Below are 16,596 nucleotides of genomic sequence, written 5' to 3' on the forward strand. Positions count from 1 at the left end.
GAAGATCTCATCTGGAGACCTTTAACTTAATTACATACAAAAGGTTACTTTTCCAGATAAAGTCACATTCACAGTTTTCAGGGATGAAAACATGGAAATATCTTTTTGAGGGCCACCATTCAACCCACTACAGTCATTTTAATGACAAAGAATGTCTGAAAAACTGTGACAGCCAAGAAGAGCCTAAGCAGACATGATGACTAAATGTAATATGGTATCCTGCATGGGATCCTGGAATAGACAAAGGACACTAGGCAATAACTAAGGAAATCTGAATAAAGAACGACTTTAGTTAATAATAATATATCAATATTGGTTTATCCATTGTAACAGATGAACCATACTAATGCAAGATGTTAATAATAAAATTGGCTGTGGGGCGTATGGGATCTAAACTGTTCTAAAGCTCAAAGTCTACTTTAAAACAACTCTGTTTAATCCTTTATAACAGTTCCGTCAGATAGAAATATAATGCAAACTACATATGTGATTTTAAGTTTTCTAGAAGTCACATTTCAAAAAGTAAAAAGAAATAGGTGAAATTAATATTAATACATTTCACTTTATGTAGCCTGATATATCCAAAATAATATCATTTCAATAAGTAATTGATATAAAAATTATTAGCAACATATATCACAGTCTTTTCTTGGTAGTGTGTTATGTGTAATTCTAGAAATGGCACAGGTCCTGACAGAACTACAATCCAGTAACAACACTGCAAGTAATCAAAGAGTGAAACGTCATCCTAACAAAACAAAGTTGTGTTTAACGAAAAAAAAAAAAAAGTTTACATTGCTTCAGCTTTTAAGTTCAAATTAATTAGATTACATAAAATTCAAAATTCAGTTTCTCAGGCATGGTAGCCACATTTCAAGTGCTCAGCCTCACTGAACTGCATAGCCCCAAATGTTTTCCTTGTTGCTGGTTTCCATTATCTACCCTATAACCAACTACCCTCTCCCCCCAAATTAGTGCCTTAAAATAACAATAATTTATTATATATCATAATGCTTTGAGTTGACCTTGTAATCGTTTTCTGGTCTTGCTTTATGTCTCTCATGCTGATGGTGTTAGAGAATCACTGGGGCTGGAACTTCCAGAATGACCTTATCACAAGTCTGGCTCCTTGGCTAGGAGAGCTGGAAGGCTGGGCTGAGCTGGGCCTCTCTCTCCTGCCCTGTAGCCTCAGGGCCTCTCCGTTGACACATGCCCTCTCCTTGTGGTCTCTCCAGCTGGGTGGTCAGACTTAATCCATCTGTGGTTCAGGGCTCCCCAGAGCTCAAAAGTAGAAACTTCCAGGACGGCTTAAGGATTAGATCTAAGACTCGGCACAGTGTCACTTCTGTGCTGTTTAAATATTGTTGTTTAAAGAGAGTCATGGAGCCAGCGGATCCAAGATGGAAGGGAAATACACAAGGGCATAAATACAAAGAGACATGGAGATTAGTGTTCTTGAGTGTTGGTTCAGTTTTCAACAAGTATTTATTTCACGAGGATTGTCACTGTTAATTCTCATAATTGTGTACTGTTACTTCAAAGTAACAGAGATACAAAAGTTAAGAAACATGCTGAAGCAAGGATGCCTCAGTAAGTGGGGAACCTGGGATTCAAACCCAGGCAGTTCTGATGCCTGAGCCCCTGTCCTTTTTGTTAATTTTTTCCATGTTAAATTTGTTGATGTAAACAACTTCTAAGGACAAAAATTAAAAGAAGGAAACAGTCCTACTAAGCAATATTTTAAATCCCTGATGTTATGCTTAAAGAAGTTCTCATTTATTGAAACTTACAGTGAGCATTAATTACATTTGCTGTGAAAAGATCTGACACTTTCTCTTTCTCTCTCCTCTATCTCATACTTTCTCTCATTCTCTCTTTTTATGGATAAATGTGATGGTCGTGTGGAAATTTCTGCCAGCTTTATACTACCTTTTCACTTAAAAGTTTCAGTAAAATGCATTTTTATCTAATCACCCAGGGCTCTTTCTGCTGACCTTAACTGTTTCTTATCCTTTGTAATCACTGAAGACTCATCAGTGACATTAGTAGTTCCATGTAATATAATATGTTTGCATTCCATATTTTTCTTAGGCAAAGAAATCAACTCTGACAAAGTAATGACCTCAACATAATTGTCGTTAACAAAAAGGTTACAGTGTTCTCACCAGAATAATAGAGCCAGGAATCATTCTCTTTTGTGATTCTACATCTTACTTTGCTCTGAGCTCTTTAAACATAACAAATAATCATGCCTTATTAAGCACCTGCTCAATGAAGTTGGGAAATCAGACTATGGCGACATTAAGTCCTGACCTTTGACTTCTTCTGTCAGATGTCAGAATGATTATTTCTACTGGATCTTGGTTTGACATTAGGGAGCAATTGGCTAATCCTCAGATTCTCCAAACATGCTCTCTGGTCTCTTGCTAATGCTCATCTTGTTCTGAGTCTTAGATTTATTATGATTTATTCACCATGTGGGGTAACAGTATCTTCTTTTATCTTAAAGGGAACAGCATCTATATGGTTTTAAGCCCTAGTTCTCAAGGGAACTCGGGGGGAAAAGTTTAAAAGATTAGAAATGGGCTTTTACCTCTTCCCTTTGTCTTCTTTCCTAATATAGAATTTGGACAAGTGGATAAGGGAAGAGATGTGTGAGAGGAAAACACTCTGGGTCTAATTAGTTGGCACATCTCCCATGAGGGGTGAATATTAGAGTAACATCATACCCAGAAAAAGAACTATGGATTTGATAGCTTTTCCAAACAATGGGCCTAACATGTTTGTTTTGAAATGTAATCACTGGCCTTTAGTATTTTAAAAGCATAGTTGGAGTTTGGCATTGCTGTTAGATTACAAATATGATGAAGTCCAGAATTGTGAACAGTGTCAGCCCAGATTATATACAGAATGAAGTGTGAGAAAAAGTATGGGAAAAGTTTTGGTAGACTAGGTAGGAGAGAGGAACCTTGGGGAAAAGAGATGTACTCAAGCAGAAAATTTAAGAAAAGTGAAACACCTTAATTTATCATCTATTATGTATCAAACACTGTGCTGGGCATATCATAAATGAATAGGAAAACTGAACAATAGCAGTAGCACCCCATGAAAAGGAGCTAGAACAGAAAGGGGAGAGCAGCATTGAAATAATGAATTTATATCTAGGATTTGCTAAAAACATCCGAACATAACTCTTATTTCAGAAAATCCCTAAATAGGGCACAGTAGAGCTCTACATCCAACTATAAAAATTTAAGTGGAGACAAACAGCCCTTCTCCTACTTCAAGGCAATTTACTAAGCTTTATCAATCCAAATGTGCTTACAATTCACTCACTCCCTTTTTGCTGAAGTTATCCACAGTGTTTCTCTTCTTTGCTGCCATGAGCTGATGCTGGTTTGCCAGTAACAATTTTAGAAATTTTGTGGGCTGTTGATCCATGTGTCTTAATACAGTCCTTTTAAGTATTCAAAGTGAAGGCTGCTAAGTAAAGAGTCCAGGTTCAGTACCTAACAAGAGTCCTTAAGAGGAGGGAGGGAGAAAAAGATAAAAGACAAGAGTTGTGTGGTAGTAGGAGAGACAATAAAATTAGAAGGACATTGCAAAAGATACGGTAATGTAGAGAAATGTAGGAAGCTTGCAGAGTCCTCAGCGCTTTGTTCAGATGTCCTCCAGAACTAAGCACACCTTGGTAAATACTGGTTGACTGGGTAAGTGAATTGTTCAAGGCCAATGCTTCCACATCTTTTCCATGTCCCAGCAGGCTTAGAAAATGTATGGTAAATAGGGGTAAACAGGAGTGTTTTCTTGCAGCTGGAGAGGATTGACTTCCAGGGTTCCTGCCTACTCCAGGTCTTATGGGATGCCCCGAGGATGAGCAATGGAGTTTCTGAGCACCTGCATGTGTTGTGGTCCAGGGCATGAGAAGCACTAACCTAGACTATGAAATATACTTGAAATATACTTTTCTTCAGGTCTGTTATCAGCATACTCTAACCTTTGTGTGTATTCTAGACAGATGGTGCTTTTGGGGGGTAAAAATGCTTCCTTTCCTTTAGGTGGATTCAGCTTCATAAAACCTACTGCTCGGCACAAGTTACACGGGCTGGATTCAACCCCTGCTCACTCATCCACTGTGTGTTTTATATCATTATGTCCACTCAGCATGCTACTGTCCTCTTTCACTCAGCTAATTTTATGCAATCTCTAATCTAGTGGTCACTGACCACCTTATACTTTTAAATTTATCAGTTCTGCTTCTTGCCTTCGTGAAATCTTCCGTTCGCTCAAATTTCTCTTAACCTATCTGCTCAAGTTTCACGTTTCTATATTCTCTTGAATCTACTTGAAAAGGAGAAGAAGACAGAAATCTAAAATTTTCTCTCCCCATTATCTTTTGTGTTGTCGTTTTTGTTTTGATTTGTTTTTTGCCAAACTAATTTATACTGAATCACAGCCTCTGATGATTCAAGCTGAGGTCGAGGCCCACCAGCCATGACTTCCAAAAACACACTTGTTGGTTTATGTGCCTTGCTGTCAACATGTGGGTTTTCTGGAGAAGTTTTTGGGGGGTGTTTATTGAAGTATTTGGGTCTGGACTATGTGATTCCACAAAGGGATGGAGAAAATGAAGGTCCATTTTGGATTGAGTGCTGTCAGGAAGCAGGGGCAGTTCAGTGACTGGTTGTCTCAGTTATTTTTATCTGGGAAGAGAAAGGATTAAAGTCAAGCTAAAGTTGTCATTGATAAAGAAGCAGTTGTCCCTTGTGGTAATCAGCAGAAGGGCTGTTATTTTTGTAGTTGTAGAGTATCTTTGTCTCTGTCTTGTTTCGGGCATAATCACAGTGTGGACTCATCAGTTTTGTCCACCATCATCACCAGATGGCCAGGTTTGGGTATTGCTTATACAGACATACCTGGGAGAGATATTTCAGGTTCCTTTCCAGACCACTGCAACAAAGTGAATACCGCAATAAAATGAGTCACATGCCTTTTTTAATTTCCCAGTGAATATAAAAGCTGTTTGCACAATACTGTAGTCTATGAAGTGTGCAATAACATTATGTCTTAAAAAACAATGTATGTACCTTAATTAAAAAATACTTTATTGCTAACCATCATCCGAGCCTTTAGCAAGTCACACTAGTAATGTCAAAGATCACTGATCACAGATCACCATAACAAATATAATAACATTGAAAAAGTCTGAAATATGGTGAAGATTACCAAAATGTGACATAGAGACACAAAGTGAGCAAATGTTGTTAGAAACGTGGCACCAGTAGACTTGCTTCATTGTCACAAAACTTCAATTTGTAAAAAATGCAATATCTGCTAAATGCAATAAAGTGAAGCATGATAAAAGGAGGTATGCCAGTATTCTGCAAGCATTTTTTATGTTCAGTTGGAAATATTAGGCCTAGCTACTAGCTCTGGACTGCCAGACCTCCAACTTTTTCAATGCAGAATCTTTTTATTCACATAGTTATTGTTCTTTATTTGCTTGCACCCTCCCTTTAAATCTTTTCTACTTAGACTAAGGATTCACAATCAAGCTGGAAGATGGGAAAATCCTGTCAGATACTGATATGGGTCTCTTCCTGAAATCTTCAGGTCTATAAAAAGAGAGAAGGAAAACAGAGCTACTGTGAATTTACTTTGTAGTATCAAAGCTCTCAGCTGGAGAATAAAGACAGAGTCAAGAGTCAGAGAAGTCACAGCATGAAGTTTCACTCCTGTGAAGGCGTCCTGTGGCATAAATGAGCCTTGTAGGTGTCTGTACTCCGCCTGGCTTGGCCACACAAGTCAAGGATATTCCCCAAGTATCTTATTTTTGGATTGATGATCCTACACACTTTAACTTGTCTTTGTCGTTTCCATTTTGTGTGTGGGATATTAGTGGGATTTCGTCAGAATTACGTCCAAGATGCGGTAATATAGGGAAAATCCCAAGTGTTTTTTCCATGCTCTCCCTTAAACTTATGCCATCTGTCTAGATATAACAAACCTTCTGAAATTTCTGGGAGGTCTTCAGTAATAGATTTCTTTAGTTTTCTGTACTGATGTAGCTTTTCCTTATTTTTATATTCTGTTGGTAATTTCCATGGGAGCTAATGGGAAGAGAGAAGAGTAATTGCTTTGTGAGGTAGTCATTTCGCTCTCCTATCTGGAGAAATGTATGTGATTTCTAAAGACTGAAAGAGAAAAGGTATGTTTTCCATGAATAGTTTTTTTTTTTACCTGCAAATGGTTGTAGTTGCTGCAAAATTTCATCACCCAGACTTCTCAGGCAAAATGTCCCTTTCCACATGAGAGAGAAACCGATTGTAGTAAATAGACTTAAGGCTGCTCTCAGTTCCCTTAGGGAAGCCTCAGGTGTCCTTCGCCATGTAGCCCAGCATTTCAGACATACACATAGCTAAGAGATGACCATTTAGCCGACTGACAAACCTGATGACCTGTTCTTAAGGAAGAATTTTATCAATAGAAATTAATCTAATGTTACACTTCAAACTGCCTCCCTCCTGTCACCCAGAAAACTCTAATCACTGATCCTTGATCCCAGTGGCTGCATAGTACAGGAATGTAGGCGTTTTGGTAATGTACTCAGAAAAACATGGTTTACAAGTAAAATAGGGAGTCTGCAATTTCTGCATCCATCAGTGCCTGATAAAAGCAATATACCTTAAAATCATTTTTATTTCTGTCATTGCTCACAGATTTGGATACCATTGATAAAGACTGATTTCTTTTTAACTGGCATGTTATTTAAATGCTTTCAGAAATATAATCATGGACTTTGAAAACTGAGAAAAACTGTGGAAGTCATCTGGCTTATAAATGGGTCTAAAAATAGCATAAAAAATGTGTTCCATTTTCAACTAACCTCGTTAAACACATGTCCCCGTGAAAGTTAAATTGCAGCCTTTATTTAGAGTCTCATTTATAAATATACACTGTGAATTTTGAAGACAGGATATAAAATACAGTATTTCCCAAACTTACGTGATCAATCACCCTCTTTCAGTTTCATACCAGTTAATATTTTCTGGAAGAATATTTCAAAAAGCACTGTTTGGAAAGCTCACATTTATCCAAGCTTTCTCATTTTTATGAAAGAAACCTGGCAGAGTTCATCTATTAGTGTCAATTCCCAGGATAGCACCCAGGATCATGATTTCCAGACTCATTTCCCAACTACATCACACACTTCAAAGGTGTATGCATATCAACACTGGATAATCATTGTTGAACACACTTATCTGTATAAAATTATATTGTATCTTTGCTATTTTAGAATACATTAAAGAGTTGTTTCATTGTCTAATGAACTTCTAATCAAGTAAATAATCCAAAACTGCCAAAGCTGCTGTGTTTTATTCTTTGTTTGTATTTGACTCTCTTGCCAAATACATATACTTTTAGTATAAACCAAATGATACAGAGTGATAGGAATCAATATAAGTTGGATGATTTTGTTTAAATCTTTGACTACAGTCAGCAAAATATAGTCACATAGCTCAAGTTAGCCTATAATGTTTCTCTTCATTGCTGCAATTGCAAATTTAATCTGAATCCAATGTTTATATATCTACTGCATAGTCAGAATAAAGCATTGATTGAAGCCCCTTTTGTAAATAAGCAGTTATGCTATTAATCAAGTTAAACATTTCAATAATATACAAAATATATTATTATCTTGGAGAAAAGTATTGGTGGTAAAACTATTATGGGAGCACTTAGCTCAGTAAACAAAAGTAGGTGGAATTGTAACTGTTAAAGATTGAGTCAGGGGAAAAAATAATAGAGTTTTTATGCAGAGGTCTTTTGGAACTTTCCTCTGAGGTCTTTTAAACTATGTGGTACATTGAATCATAAGTATAATTTTACCAAACTGGAGATAACTCAGAAAGTAAAATATACCAGAAAAATCTGATTATTGCCATTAGTAAGAATTATTATTTTTAAACCAAGATAAAATTTGGATTAATTTAACCATCTAGTGCAATTGCATTGTTATAGTGCTTTCACAAGGAATGCATTCATGACTATTTATTACAAAAAAAAAAGAATTTTTGATTTTAGTATCACAAACACTTATTCTAGAAAAAAATTATCAAATTCTAGTGAATAGTTAGCTGTACATAAAAGAAACCTATTTACTTTTCTTGCCTGTGATTCACAAGCATGGATTTCTGGGTCCTCAGAAAACCTGATAACATTCAGTATAAAGAAACAGAAGCTTTCTTCCATCTTTCCCTATGTATGTTACTCTTTAGCATGTTTCTCCTTTTTATATTGTCAAGATCTTTCTTTCTTCAAGTTCCCACCTAAGTCCCACCTAAGTACAACATAAAACTAGCTCTAGCCTTTACATATTCCTCTTCTCTGGAATCAGTCTTTGGTTATTCAGCCCTGTGAAGAACCCAACAATGAGGTCACTACACACTGATTAGAATGGCCAAAATGTGGAACACAGACACCAAATGCTGCTAAAGATGTGAAGCAGCAGGAAATCTCATTCATTGCTGGTGGGAATACAAAATGGTGCAGACACTTTGGAAGACAGTTTGGCAATTTCTTACAAAACTAAACATACTTTTACTGTATGATCCAGCAATTACACTCCTTGGTATTCATGCAAAGGAGTTTAAAACTTAGGTCCACACAAAAACCTGCACACAGATATTTATAGCAGCTTTATTCATGATTGCTAAAATGTAGAAGCAACCAGGATGTCCTTCAGTAGGTGAATGGATAAATAAACTAGAGAATAATACATCCAGGCAGTGGAATATTATTCAACACTAAAAGAAGTGAGTTATGAAGCCATGAGAAAACATGGAGGAACCTTAAATGCATATTACTAAGTGAAAGAAAACCAGTCTGAGAAGGCTAAATACCGTATGATTCCAACTATACGACATTCTGGAAACAGCAAAACTCTGACGCCAATAAAATGGTCAACAGTTGCCAGTTGTGGGGAGGAGAAAAGAATAGGCAGAACACAGAACGTTTGGGCAGTGAAAATATTCTGTATAATACAGTAATATCTATGTCATTATATATTTGCCCAAACTCATAGAATGTGCAGCACCAAGAGTAAACCCTAAGGTACACTATGGACTTTGGGTGATTATAATGTGTTGATGTATTAAATAGCTTCATCCTTGGTGGAAAATGTGCCATTCCGGTGAGTGATGTTAATAACGGGGGAGGCTATGCATGTGGGGGGGCAGGAGGTATATGCGAAATCTCTATACCTTCCTTTCAATCTTACTATAAACCTAAATCTTCTCTAAAAAAATAAGAGACTTATGCAATAGAATTCAAAGATGAAATTAATTCAAGAGGAATTCACTGTTAATCATCAGCGTCAGAATTGGTAGAGAGATCAAATAAGAAAAAAGAATAATAAGTGCATGTTGGAATTGTCACCTCCTAGATCACTGGTTATCTTAGCAAAACTCAGTGATTTGAGGATATGAGGAAAGAGAGGAAATATATGCAGTAATGGTAGCAACATCATCTTGAACCATGACTGTAAAAGAAAGGAGAGTTGAAGAGATGTAACCAGAGAGTATAGCCAAGGAAGAAGTAATGTTGAAAATAGAAAAAAATAATTGATGCAATAAATTCTTGGTGAAGACAGAAGTAGATGAGGTCAAGAGCATAAGTGGACAGGTGAGCTTCAAATTCTAAGATACAGTTTTAAGTGGATAAGAATATGTACAGGTGTAATATAGATAAGGGGAAGTTGAAGAAATTTGCAACTGATGGAGTCTCTTTGCTTTGAGAAGTAAAAAATAAAATATATTTACTTAACAACTCCATATCACACTGTCAAGGAGACTGTCAACTTCACCTGGAAATGAGTAGAAACTTGATTACAGCTTAAGTTCTTTTGCAGAAAAAAAAAAAAAAAAAAATCTGTGGTAGGGAAGTTTCTAGGGTTGTTTCAATTGGTTTTCCTAGAAAAGCTGAGTCTTAATCTAACAGTGATGAAGGGGAGAAATGAGGGTCTCCGTCATCTACGTGGCTGTAGCCCCATCCTTCCTTCCTTCTTGCCTTCAACACAATCACCCCAGCCCTGTTCCCTGGATGTAAGAAATACCATCATTTAATTTACATATTGTCTTTCATCCCTGGGATCCTTCCAGCTGAGGATTATTTTTTTTTCCCCTGGAGTAGAAGGCTTTGCTCACTATAACTCCACTATAGTTCATGTAATTCTCCCTATTTTGCATCTAAACCCCCAGATTCTGATGCTTATATCACTTCCAAATCAATCTCAGAACTTGAGGGCCACCTTATGAGCCTCTTTTAGGCCTTACACTTGGCTTCTCATCCAGGTTTTATTCCCTGTTAATTTTCTACTACTATTTGTCTCACCATTTCCATCTTCCTTTTTTATCTTATCCCAATGCCCTTCTTCTGGTCACTAGCCTTCACTTCACTTCTTCTAATTCTTGTTGTATCAGAATCTCATAACATCTGTTAGATGTGGGCGTGTTGTATGTGTATATAAATGGGTGTAATGTGCAACTAAACATATACTTAACACCTACTACTCAGTACATGTCTTTATGTCTACTTAAGAAGGGCGTGTATTAAGTCAAAGAAGTATGTGGTTGAACATGTGTGACTGGCTAAACTGTGGACAAATAGCCAGGAAGGATATTGTAGAGTTTTACTTGGCTAGAAAAGACTATGGAAATCGTATGGGAGATGATTTCAGGAAGGGGAAGAGATAAGCCTCTGTTAACCTCCTAGCATACTAAGATCCTCTTAGAAAAACATTGACTTTTTCACGCACTTTTTGCTTTCTATCCCCTGGCCAGATTCATTTCTTACCTCACATATCTTCAGAGCAAAAGAAGTCAGAATGATGAGCAAAAATTCCACACACACACACACACACACACCCCAAATCTGAAGAGCTTAGATTCTGCTTCTGAAGAGATTATTGTTCTGATGAAATATGCCTAATCCCATTGCTTTAGGGATATCTCCAGTTCAAAATGAGGTCCAAGGGGGAAGTAAAGATACAGTTTAATAAACCTGTGTTGCTTCACTCTCTCTGTAATATTGGATGATTATGTAGTACATATTAATTCACAGTGTGTTCACATAATAAACCCTCCTTAAATTAAAAAAAAATTGACAGGGGACAATTTGAAATAAAAAATAAAATATTGGTGGAAAATCGCCAGGCCTCCACCCACCAGAATCTTACAATTTAGAACATTATTAATCACCTCTCCCTTATCTTTTTTTTTTTTCTGTATTTTGTTCCTAGTCACTCAAAGTCTTAGGACAAGGTGTTCTCTCTAGCTCATTGTTTTTATAAATATCCATTGTAGTAATTGACTGCAACTTTCTTTTGGAATCCACTCCACTCTTCTGTGTGCAATCATTTGGGTGTAACCAGTCCTGCACCTTGGTTAGCACAGAATATATACAAATGCTGTTCTGCAGAAAAGCACAGCTTGCTCCTACTGATAGTATTACCTGACATATGTCCCGATTACAAACTTGGCTCCCTGGAGAAAAAGCAATCTGTGCCAAAAGGAAAAATGGAATTAAGTCCTCTGAGCTTCCAGAGGAGGTTTTCTGTCTAATATGCCTCCTAAAATGGAGCCATAATTCACTTAAGTTCTACAGACACTATCACCCTACTTCTAAGCAGAAGAGCAGTAACTTTTGACCAACAGACCCTCGCAGAGGTAACAAAGAGCCTTATTTGATACTCACCCTAGAAACCACAGTTGATCTTAGCTGAAAGGGTAATGTTAAAATACAAAGTAACTAAATGTTTATAAAAAGTCTTGAATTTTGCAAGTACGAATAAATAACTATAATGCTACTAACTGAATTTATGAGCATATATTTTAACCTGTGCCTCAACTACTACCCAGTTAATTCAGTGCCATTTCCTAATTCTTTGATGGCATTTTCCAAATCTATGGGAATATATTAATTCAGAGAATGAGAAGGATGGACATCATCTCAGAAGAAAAAGAACAAATTCAGTTAATAAGAAGTCTTATGTTGCAACATGGAAAATTAGTATGACTATACAATTTTTGTCACCTAAATTATCCTACATATAATTTCTTCGCTCTAATAATGTAATATAGATGTTCATAGAGCAGAGTTTAAGGGTTGGGCTTGAGTGTCATTGCTTGCTTGCTTTTATCAATTTGCAGATGTAAGGCAACACAGAATGATTCAGACCCAACCCCTTTAGCTTTAAACCCTATCTCTGCCCCTCATGTGGCCTTGGGCAAGTTATTTCACCTCTCTGTGCCTTAAATTTCCTTATCTGTAAAATCTAGATGAAAATAGTCCTAGTTCACTCGAGGTTGTGGGAAACAAATCAGTATTTCTAAAGACCTTAGAACTGGCACCAACTATGTCTATATTAGTATGTATAAAATAAATATCATTGGAACATGTATTTAATCTCTGGAATATTGAGTTTTTTTGTCAATAAATATAAATTAAAATAGTATTTACTTTATTAGATTGTTAAGAGAATTTAATGCAGATTTCATTACATAAATATTAGTTTTTATAATTATTAGCTATTAATAAATAGAAACAAAATTAAATCTCCATATAGCAGTAATGAGAATACTTATTATAGACACTTTCAATTTAGAAATGGGCCGAGAGACAACACCGTTACTGTTAACACCTTGGAATTTAGGATCAGACAGACTGGATATAAATTTTTGTTCTTCCACTTAGCAGCTTTGTAATACCTGTAATGACATCAGGTCACAATTTTATTCTCTGCCAGTCTCAGCTTCTTCTTTTGAAAAACGTGGATAATAATCCCTACGTCTAAGTGTTGTTGTGAGCATTAATTGGGACCATGTCTGTAAAGTAGCTGGCACCTAGTATGCATTCAATAATTGGTGGGTGTTAGCAACTTTTGTGTTTGTTGGGTTCCACGGTTTGAAACTCAAATCACATTTTCCCCGAGAACCTATATTTCAGATAGTGGCCAGTATCTTGGAAAAGTCTAGGTAAAAATATTTCACTCAAAGATTAACTAAAATGAAAGCAATATTCCAATGAGACCATAGCAATCTTAAGTACCCACTGAGGAAATCTGGACTATGGCTACCTTCACAGGAGGGAGCCCTCTTCTTGCAGTCACATTCATGGTGGGATGTTTTTGTCCATGAAGTGGTAGATGTTCCATGGACCAGTAGTTAAGTAACTGTCCTCTCCTGTTGGTCTGCCCAAATGCAACACTCTTTCTCTCCCCTGGTAACCTCAGCGACAGAGGTTTGAGTAGATTATAGTCCACAGTTCATCACACATTGTTATCATCGGATCATGCAAATCCTTTTTCTTTGCTTATTTGCTTGTTTATTTTATCCCCATATCTAGGCTAGCCCATTATATTTGCAGGGCTGGGGCAAGAGTATAAACGGGAGGCCTCAGGCCCATGACTCTCTCTGCTTCCTGAACTTCAAGGGGCCTCAAGCAGATGCATGTGAATACCCCAGGCTACACATGTGTATTCCAGCTTCCTCCACTACCGCCCCCGTCCTGGGCTTGGGGATGCCACACTGACAAAGACTCTTTCCTTGACCAAACCTTAGGCTTCTTTAAGGCCTCTTCTCAACTAATTTGATCTTGGACCTCAGTGTCCATCTTTGTTGGGCCTGCATCACCCAGTTTTAGCAAGAATCCTGTCAAGTCAGTTTAGGCAGAGACTCTCCTTACCACTGATGTTTTTGTCTTAGTATTTTCCATCCACTGACCTCAACTCTGTTTCTTAGCTATAAATCCCCACTTGTTTATGTTGACTTGGAATGGAGCCCCGTTCTTTTTTTTTTTTTTTTTTAATATTTATGGAGGTTGTCCTTAAGCCATATACTCCAATTAATTCACTGTTACTGACTCCTTATATTTATCAAAATCTTTATTTCCTAGCAGTAATACAAGAATTGAGCACACTTTTATTTCCCTTTGGTCCCCATCATCCCTCACACCATAATATTGACATTGAGAAGCATGAATGGAACCTTATCCAATTTGCCATCTTTTCATGAGATGCAGCAAACCACTTCATATTAGTCACTCCCTTGGTGAGATAAAGTGGAAAACAAAGGAGAGTTTCTAAATGTGTTTGGTGTGGAGTTCCTACTGAGATTCCCCAGATATACATCTGCATCATATATATTTCAGACAACTCTCCATATACTCAAAAAGAATTATCATTTTTTGTTAATTAAATTTGTTCACTAGAAATGTAAAACACTGCTATATAAATGCATTTATGAGTAGCTTTAATGAATATTAAGTGTCCAAAAGAAAGGATTGTTGTTTGTTATATAATAACAAAGAAAGCAGGTAGTTCTAAGCTTTGCCAATGGCTAGGAATGTTTGTTTTTCAGGAGCAGGACCTTGAAAAGCTGATTTCTGCTCTAGTTACATATATCATCCTGAGTTTAAGTAAAAATGGAAACTCTCATATGTCAATATTTCCCTTTTTAAAATATATGATGCATCTTAAGTAATACATCTTAATAGTTCTAAGTCAGTGAGAGAAATTAACTTTTGCTATTTGATTGATAAAATGTGTAAATGTAACCAATATGCCTAATTCAACTGCATTTTTGAGACAACATAAACAGGGTTGAAAATGGATAAACAGGGTTATAACTTTGGTTTACTCTCATTTAGCACTGGACTTTAAAGCTCTAGTAGAATGTTTTTCCAAGAAGATGCCATTTAAGAGTTATGTGCTCTTTAATGTAAATTGAACAGGGAAATGCTATGGCACAAATAAAATAATTTAAAATATTATTAACCAAAGAATATCTATTAGAGAAATCTATATTCTTGACTGTGCTATGAATTTAAATGTTTAAAGTTTTCTTCAAAGACCTCTTCAAAGTCCCTGTGTTTCAACAAACCATCCATTACAAATGATATGGACCTTCTTTCTACCAGTTTAAACCTTGTAGATTACGGCACTGAGACCACCTGAATCAAAGGAAAAAAAAAAAACAACACCAGTTTGTAACTGTTTTGTTTAAAACAGATGAACATTCAAAATGAAAATAGACCTTCATCAATTTACCAATTTGATTTAAAAAGCAGAACATGGGGTAGGAATTTTAGAAAATGCTTCCATTTGGGGGAATTTTTTCTTACTAGTTCCATAAGTAATGAATCATAACAGTTTCGAGGAAAACTTGTCGTTTTACAACACAGGTTTAACTGGTTTCTAGTTGCCAGAGACTGCACTAGATATTAAGAATAGAGATTTTGTCTTCCAGAAATTTAGTTTCTGGTGGAAGATATAAGAAAAATTCATAAATTTTTAAGTTGTTTGGTACCTTAGAGACATCTCATTGAGGTGCAGAGAAATGAATGATAACCCACATCAGGAGACACACTAATTTAGGCTAAAGTGACCACCCAACTTGCTTGTATTCACTGCACCCCCTACTACGTTACTTCTGTCCTTTATACCAGTGACCACAAAATAATTCCAGCTTTCATTTCTCCTGCGTATCACACCCGTATGTCAAACCGTCTACCAGACTCTCCTCAAATCATCCCAAACTCCTCAAATCATCCCAAAGAAACTATGATCTTCCCACCCTAACCTCCTTTTTTCCCCACTGTAATTCCTGTTTTTTTTTTTTTAAACTGTTATCCATCCAGTTGCAAAACATAGAAATTAAGGGGTCATTTTTTACTTTATGTTTATTTCTCAAATGCAAATTTGATGAAAATCTCATGATATCATGTCTCTGCTTAAAAATACCAAAATGTCTCCCCCTGTCTGCAGGATTAAATCTCTATCTAGTCTGAATCATAAAGTTCCTAACAATCAGACCCTTGCCTTCTTGGCCAGCTTTCTATGATTTCCACACCTGAGTAAGATATGGTTATTCTCACACTTAACTTTGCCTGTGGGTACTGAAACCTAAGACTACTTCCAAATGTCTATAAAGACTAACTGTAACAACACAAATTACCACAGGAGATTTTAAGGTTTTATTTGTTTTTCAATAGTAAAAATGACCTGTAGGAAAGGGCTGCAATTATAACACAATTCGATAATTGGAGATAATTACCTGATAGTAATTTTTTTCAATATATTAAAAGCTTAGAGGAATATGGCCCATTAAACAACCCCTTTCCTGACTCTAAATGATAACTTCCTATCTGGTAAGTTGGTTTCATTTTCTTCTTATCCAAGTTTATTACTTTAAATTAATACTCTCTGAATATGCCCCCTTCTACTCATACAATGTGTATTTAAATGTACTAGCCCCTCATTAACAGGACCCAATAAAATTGAGAATTTGCAAAATGCAAAAATGTTGGGCTAAATTTTGACCCATCTCTACACATGAGCAAAACATCCACAGTAAATGAAAAATGTGAATTATATTTATATAAAATCTTTCCAATAGAAAATAATGATTCATGGGATCATTTAAAGACATTTTGCAAGATATAAATATTTCTCTTCCCTCTTCAGCTTACCTAAAGAGCATAAGTTGGCTTATCAATTTGATATGTAAGCCAGAAAGAAGAAACTCTCTATTTGAAATA

At 36.2% G+C, this 16,596-nt stretch overlaps 1 long non-coding RNA gene across 1 annotated transcript in view; it reads left to right on the top strand.

Annotated features, from left to right (window-relative positions):
• Nucleotides 1–16,596, top strand: part of LOC309631832 — a 552,519-nt gene that overhangs the window by 407,589 nt on the left and 128,334 nt on the right. The window lies entirely within an intron of this gene.

Source organism: Balaenoptera borealis, assembly GCF_965194805.1.
Source record: "Balaenoptera borealis genome assembly, chromosome: 7".
Lineage (NCBI taxonomy): Eukaryota > Metazoa > Chordata > Mammalia > Artiodactyla > Balaenopteridae > Balaenoptera > Balaenoptera borealis.